The sequence below is a fragment of the Eublepharis macularius genome, chromosome 5, assembly GCF_028583425.1.
Source record: "Eublepharis macularius isolate TG4126 chromosome 5, MPM_Emac_v1.0, whole genome shotgun sequence".
NCBI classification, from domain to species: Eukaryota; Metazoa; Chordata; class Lepidosauria; order Squamata; family Eublepharidae; genus Eublepharis; species Eublepharis macularius.
This window is the reverse complement of record NC_072794.1, coordinates 85,524,990-85,532,262: the sequence shown is the minus strand read 5'-3', so window position 1 is coordinate 85,532,262 and position 7,273 is coordinate 85,524,990. Positions and strand designations below refer to the sequence as shown.

Here is a 7,273-nt window from a genome sequence, read left to right as displayed (position 1 = left end):
GCCAGGAGAGACTTGGCAACCTTAGGTGGGAGGCCTCCTGGCAATTTGCTTTGATGCAAATTGGTAAGGGGGAAAAGGACAGTTGCACCAGCGTCACTTGTGGTTTAAACTGGAAGTGGCAAGGGATGCTCTGGCATTTCTCAAGACTCTATGGTAAAATGATGTGACAGCTTGGTAGGTCTGGGCAAGTCTGTGTGGGAGACCTTGGAAACCCTATAGTAAAACCATAACGTTTTTGAGAAATACCCGATGAAACATTGATGTCACTTCCTGGCATACAGGGAGTGACATCAGTGTATTGCGAGCGACATCATGACATTGATGGTGAATCCTCTTCACCAATAATTCTTCCACTAGTTGCCAGGGGGACCTGGATAGGGTTGCCAGCTCCAGGTTGGGAAATTCCTGGAGATTTGGGGAGGTGGGGAGGTGGAGCCTAGAGAGGGCAAGGTTGAGGAAGTGGAGTGATTTCAGTAGGAAATAATGCCATAGAGTGCACCTCCAAAGCAGCCATTTTCTCCAGGGAATTGATTTCTGTGGCTGGGAGATCAGTTGTAATTCTGGAAGATCGCCAACCACTGCCTGGACATTGGCAACCTACCTGGCATCCTTAGGACTGGCACAAGGTCATCCAGCAAGCTTCATGGCAGAGCAGAGATTCAAACCAGTCTCTCTCAGATCCTTAGTTGACACTCAGGGTTGCCGGCTCTAAGTTGGGAAATTCCTAGAGATTTGTGTGTGGGGGGGGGGGATGCAGCTTCGAAAGGGCAGGTTTTGGCGAGGGGAGGGGCCTCAACAAGGTATAATGCCATATGGTCCACACACCCCCCCCCCCCAAAACAGCCATTTTTTCCAGGGTAACTGATCTTTATGGCCTGGAGATCAGTTGTAATTTCAACTCCAGCCACCACCGTGCCTGCCAACAGAGTTCTTGCACACCAGCCAGTCATCCACTACTAGGCGGCTCTTTTCCACTACCCCTCTCTGCACGCTCTTTCTGCCCACCGGTACCTTTTCTGTTTATGTCATTGGCTCACCCTCCCACCTGATTTTTGGTGCTGTCCCCTTTTTACGCTCCTTCACTTTTCCAGTCCTGCACAGAGAGAAGCACGTTTGCGCAGTTGCAACCCCCTTAGACGTAGCAGTTAGTGTTTGGAGTTTTTTTAATTTTATATTTTCTGCAAACGGGTTTTCCTTAAGCATGGGTGCCTCCCTTAAATACATAGAGGTTGTTATATTAAAAATAATTAAGATGATGCAGTAAGTTGTCTGATTGACAAAGGACACCTTTGACGAAAAGGGCTTTAAAGAAATCAACTATACGGGCAAATCCACACGCCCTTGGCCCGTCCCGGCGTTGCGCTAAACGTTCGCTAAACACCCGAAATCCCGCTAGACAGACGCTATACATCCGAGTGTTTAGCGAACATTAGTGCAATGCTGGACGCCCCGAGGGCGTGTGGATTCATGTTGCAACGCCACCAGTTAACATTTGCAGCGCTAGCTTTGCTTCAGCGTTATTTGCATTTAACAGGCATAGTTGGTGAACTAGGCTGGAGACACCGACAAACCGAGCTGTACAAGGAATCTGGGCGGCCTGTATTTTTGATGGGAGGGGGGGGAGTGCAAAAATGTTGTCGCTCCCGTTATTAAGACTTCGGTGTGATGTATGTTTAGCCGGGGAGGAGGCACTTGGAGCCTGTAGGAAAGGAAGCCTGAGGATGACTGACGTTAAAGATCGAGGCCGGGCAAGTGAGTAAACGTTAGAAAGTTGCTCGTGCGCTGAGACGAGGGCTGGCGCGAGGAAAGCGGGGTAAATTCGGTCAGAGGACACAACGGATCAGCGGCAGCCCCAACAGTTCCTGCAAGCGCAATGGGGCTCTGTTGCCGTTTAGGAAACCTCAGCCCAGCGGAGCAGGCGCCAGCGCCTTCAAGCGCTATCTGTCGCATTGGAAGCAGCACGCAAGGAGCCACGGAGTCCAAGCAGGCGGTCTTTATCCTCCGGGGGGTCAGCCGGAAGCCAGCCGCCTCGCCGCTCCTCCCGCAGCGCCCCCGCTAGTACGAGTGTGCGCGCGGCAGGAGGCACGGTGCAACGTCCACCTTGAAAGCAGCAACGGCCTGTGTCAGCGGCTGGACGAGGGCGGGACTGCTGTGTAAGTGACGCAACGGAACTGCGTCAGCCTGCTGGAGGCGAGCTAAGTGAGCGCGTTGGGCGGAGAGGATGGGGTTAAAGTGAGCTGTTCAGTGGCGCGTATCGCGCTGGTTCGTCCGCTCAGCTATTTGGCTGGGTTGGTAGTGGTGCCTAACAGGCAAAGAAAACTCAGTATTCGCGAGAAATGTTGGTTTTGTGTGCGTCTCTGGGCTGATTGGTGCATGCAAGGTAGGAAAAGCAGAGCAGAAAACTTGCAACGGTCTTTTGCTTTGGTGCCGATACTGTTGGCAAAGTGGTCGAGGGAACCTTTTTTTAAGTGCTGAAGTTTTCTGTTTCTGTACATGGTCGTTATTTTGGGTAGGGAAGAAGAAGGCTCCCGTATCTTTAACTGTTGTGCGATAGGCAAAAAAAACAGCTCGTAAAGCTTTGCGGTGATGTGAAGTCTGTCTGCAAAATTTCCTCCTAAGGCTGTTCTTGGTTTGAATTATGAACAGTGGGGTGGAATATATCTAACTAAAAAGCTTTCTCATAAATGAATCGAGGTCAGATATGAAACTGAGATTCTGTATAGGAGTGGGAAGCAGCCGTAGTGACTTGAGGGCGTGATTTGGAGCAATGAGTATGCCAGGGAGTTGCACTCTCACACGCGCATCTTACTATGTCACTCAGTTAGGATTGCCAACCGCCCTGGGGGAAAAATGTCTGGCTCCATTAATAGAGACTCAGGTCCATATTAACCCATGGTTGGCTTTCAGGTATTTTGGGTCCCCTCTGGCACTTCAGTCTTTCATCCCACTGCAGCTGACAGCCTGACCTGGTACCATAGGTGCTAGACTGCAGTACATGGCCCTATATCCAACTGTTTTGGCTGGTCCCAATGGCCCATGGGAACATTCGAGCATATGCTTCTGTCTTTTATTACTCTTGCCTGAATATTGGAAAAGAGATATGGACAAAAAAAGAACCAGTAAGCAATATGGCATTAGTGTGTGTGTATAAAATACTTATGAGACTATATATATGGATAAATATATATGTACACGTATTGCTATGGCACAGAGTGCAAAGGACTCAAGTAACAGTGCCTCAGAAAAAAAAAATTGATGGGCCCCTAGTCCCTGTGTGGCCCCTAGGCTTCAACCCAGTCACCCTTATCAATAATACAGCCCTGTAGAGGATTAAACATGGGCTGCTGAAGCTTTTCATGGCATGGAGGTAAATAACATCCAATCAATTACCTATTAAATGGACAGAAATGTTGCTAGCATCTTTACACTCAAATCACTGCCTTTCAGAGCATCTTTTCTTGGGTGAAAAAAGGCCTGTGAAATAAATTGTGATTTTGCATGCAGTGTGTAGTTCAGCTCTAAGAAAGTGTTATACTTTCTTTGTTTCTATTGCAGATAAACACCTTAGATCCCTGGAGATATTGGTTGGATTACACACCAAACTGTGATGCTTCTAGAGTGCATTGGTCACTGGCATAACAGGTTCTGCTATCCATCCTCTGCCAATAACTGCTTTAAAGTACATAACAAATTCCTTTTTATTACTCTTTTTGGGGAAAACCCCTAACTAATTACATACTGGGAATACATACTTGGGAAGAGTACTTTTAATGAAGATTAATCTGTTCTTTCTTTCCTTCCTAATACCATGAATTGTATTATGTTTGATTTAATAAGAAATAACAGTTATGGGGTTATGGGATTTTTGTCTCTTCTATAACACTACAGGTTAAAAAAAGGTACCTTGTAGCCATGAATGTTCATTTTCTGGCTGTTGTAACTTCAAGAATACCACCAGTAAACACATACTGGAAGATAAGTATATTTTTGTGAGTATGCCTTTAATTATGAAATATCCTGGTAGAAACTACGTGAAAAAAGAACTTGTACTCAAGGACTCCTGTTGTAGTCTCATTCTATGAGTGGATATTGGTCATAATCCATAGAAATTAAGTATGCCTGTTAAATCTCATTGATTTAAATGAGATTTAGGAGTGGTTTTTAACTGAGTCAAACCAGAGAAAACCATCAAGGCTGCCGGTTTTATAGAGTTAGTTGGACATTCACATCATTATCCAGCACCTGCACAAAGAAAGGGTTCAAAACCTGTGGGCAGGTTGTCATATATGACAATCACACATGTGTGAACATGCTCCACATAGACATGATTGACTGTAGCTTTCAAGCACATGTAGAAGCAATATTGTTACATGTGACAATCAGCATGCAACTTTGGTGTCTTCTTACTATGTGGAATGCTTTTTGTGTAGGAAATGCATAACTTTTGTAGTAGCCAATGAAAACATCAAATGATCAGGATGTAGTAGCATTTGCAGAAGACCTTTGTTATTTCAAGGAGTCTAGTTGGTGTGCCACAAGTCCTTCCATCTTGCCTTGTTCATGCCATCTTGCCTGAATATGCCTTCTTGTTATATACATAAATATGCCTTGCTGTGCTACATTTGCTATGCTACACTGTTTTAACCTTGCTGTGTGTGTTAAGTACAAGGAAATTAACATTTGACAAAGGGGTGGTGGTCAGGCAGTCATTTCATGAACTGGTGCCAGGTGTCTCCTTTATCAGCTGGCCTTGAACACTGAAAGCATCCCTTGGTCTTGACCTCCCCTTTCTGGCAATAAACTTTCCTTTAATCATCTCCCTTTTGAAGGGAATCAAGTCTTAGTAAGTCCCCTCTTTAGCTGGACTTCTGCACAGATGGAGTACCAGTGACATGCTGTGTACACTTGGCCAGAGGAGTCTGCCTGTTGTCATTTGGGGTCCCCAGCAACTGAAGTTGGCATTGTAATCATCAGCTTGTATCTTTCCTCAGTTATGTTATTGTGCTTATATGCTGTATGTTTCCCCTTGTTATTGTGTCTTTGCATGTGTGCTACTTATGTCTGTTTTGTATTTCACTTGGTTTATTTAATAAAATTGCTTTCCTTCCACACCTGTGTGTCCATTGCTGTCAAATCCTAAAAAAACCTTTTGCTGCTTGGCAAAACAAAAGACTAGGCTCTGTATAATAACTATCTTTTTGTTTGGATCTTGTCCTAGCAAATAAGCCACAAGAAGGCAACAGTCACTTTTCTAGCCTGAGTGAGAGAATGAGGAAAAAAAGAACATTTGCACATAAGGAGCTGGAATCCATAATGTTGAAAAGGGAACTCTGTCAGAGAGAACTCAACACATACAGCTTCTGAATGGAGAGTATTTACCAGCCTTGGAGGCAAACCTGTTCAGAACTGGACATGATCAACTTGGTGACTTCATCTGTTACCATGTGTGTTGAATATTAGTATTCCTGTGCTGCATTCACCGCAAGCTATAGGCCTTGTATTTATAAGATCACAAATGTTTCTCTTTTGAATACTGCTTTTTAAAAAAGGACAGCCAAGCTGAAGATAATTTCTTGCAGAAATGTGATGAAAACACCTGTGATGAAAACACAGAAAAATAACCCACAGTGCATAGAGAAAATAATTGTGTGTTACTTGGTAAATATTCAAATTAACAAAGCTCCAAGAATATGAAAGCATAAGGGACAAGGGAGCTGTGGATCTTCTTCTGCAGAATAATCATGCAAAAGTCGAAAAGCAGCATCTAGGAGATGTGTTTTATCATCAAGGAACGTGCAACACATTTATAGAGTGTGATTCAGAAATGCAAATGAAAAAGTAGAGTTTGTCTTTTCAGTAGAAGCTTTGTTAAAAATTTGAATAGATGGACCAATTTGGCTAGCCAGTGTTATCCTTATTAAATTCATAGAAAACTTTTCCTGAAAACTCCATGTTATGTGGCTCAGTAACTCTTAAGCATGTAGAAAAATCATTGATTCCATTTTCTAATCCAGTGCCAAAATCTAGTTTGTCTGTGACAGACTGGAGAAAGATCAGTGTAACTTGGTAAGCATTGGCATCTGTTTCTTTATTTTCATGTGTGATATTGTGATGTAAAGCACTGGGTGTCAGCTCATCATTTTGCTTGTATGTATATTTGAAAAAGTAAAATGTTACCACTGATGTGGTTTTTACCACCTGCATTATAAGGGTAGAGGAAAAAATACCCATCATTTTGAAATAAATCCTTAGATTTGGTTAAATGGATGAGCGTACCAGTACCCATATTTTAAAATAACTTGGAAAATAGTTATCTCTAAGATGGCAGTTGGGGAAAGTGAATGCAGTGTACAAGGTGTATATAGCACAGTAGTTGCCTGTTAGCAGGAGTATTAATTTACTACAAGGAAGTCAGGACTAAAATGTCATATGTAAGGAAATGATTTTATAGTATTTGCATTTTGCAAAAAGTTGTTTGATGTAGTAAGTATTGTATCTGTTATGAAGCACTCATTCCACAAGCATTACCAGAAGTCTTAATAATTTAATAATCAGAAGAATGGTATTATTAACTGTCCTATTTTAGGTATACCACTCCCTACAAGTGAAGAAACAAAGGGCTACTAAAGAGGCTATGTGATCTTGGTTGGCATAGGAAGGGATGGAGGGACAGGATTATGAAAAATAAAGTAAATCTGTGCTTCCTCTAGTTTCATGGCAATGCATGTTTAGATTAAGAAATCTGCAAATCTTTAAAATAGAATCTGGAACTTTGATAAAATAGTGCTATTAAAGTACATTAATATGACCATATTCCTCAGGGCACAGCATAGTTATTTCTGTGGATTCCATACTTTATTTACAGCTACTCTTCATTGAATCTCGTCCCTTTCTGTTCTCAAGGCTTGTCCATCCTTCAGGAGTGCCTTTTTAGGTTGCCAAGGAAGACTGGGAATCAGGAATGGTCAGTAGTAGAGCTCTACTTGCAGGTCTTTGGCTAGAGCCAGTAATAGTTTGTGGGTTGAAATGATTTTTCCCTGCTAGTGCCTTTGGTCAAATAGGTGTATATTTTCTCAAAAACCTATTTACCAGAGAATATTGTGTGTTTTCTTGTGAATAACGATCTCTTTCAGAAGTGGCCTTCAGCTCTGAAAATTCCTTTTTCTGTCTAGCCAAAATAAAATGAACATGGAAGACAGTTGTTTTGCTTGTTGCTGAGAATTTCAGAGTATACTTACTAGAGGCCATAACATTTACACAATCACATTTCACA

General features: G+C 42.8%; 1 long non-coding RNA gene across 1 annotated transcript; it reads left to right on the top strand.

Annotated features, from left to right (window-relative positions):
* The first annotated feature begins 2,206 nt into the window (after positions 1 to 2,206).
* Positions 2,207 to 6,813, top strand: LOC129330584 (uncharacterized). Its single transcript, XR_008597060.1, has 4 exons — positions 2,207 to 2,380; positions 3,556 to 3,679; positions 3,889 to 3,989; positions 5,219 to 6,813. It is a non-coding gene; the product is annotated as an uncharacterized LOC129330584 (long non-coding RNA).
* Positions 6,814 to 7,273: the final 460 nt, after the last annotated feature.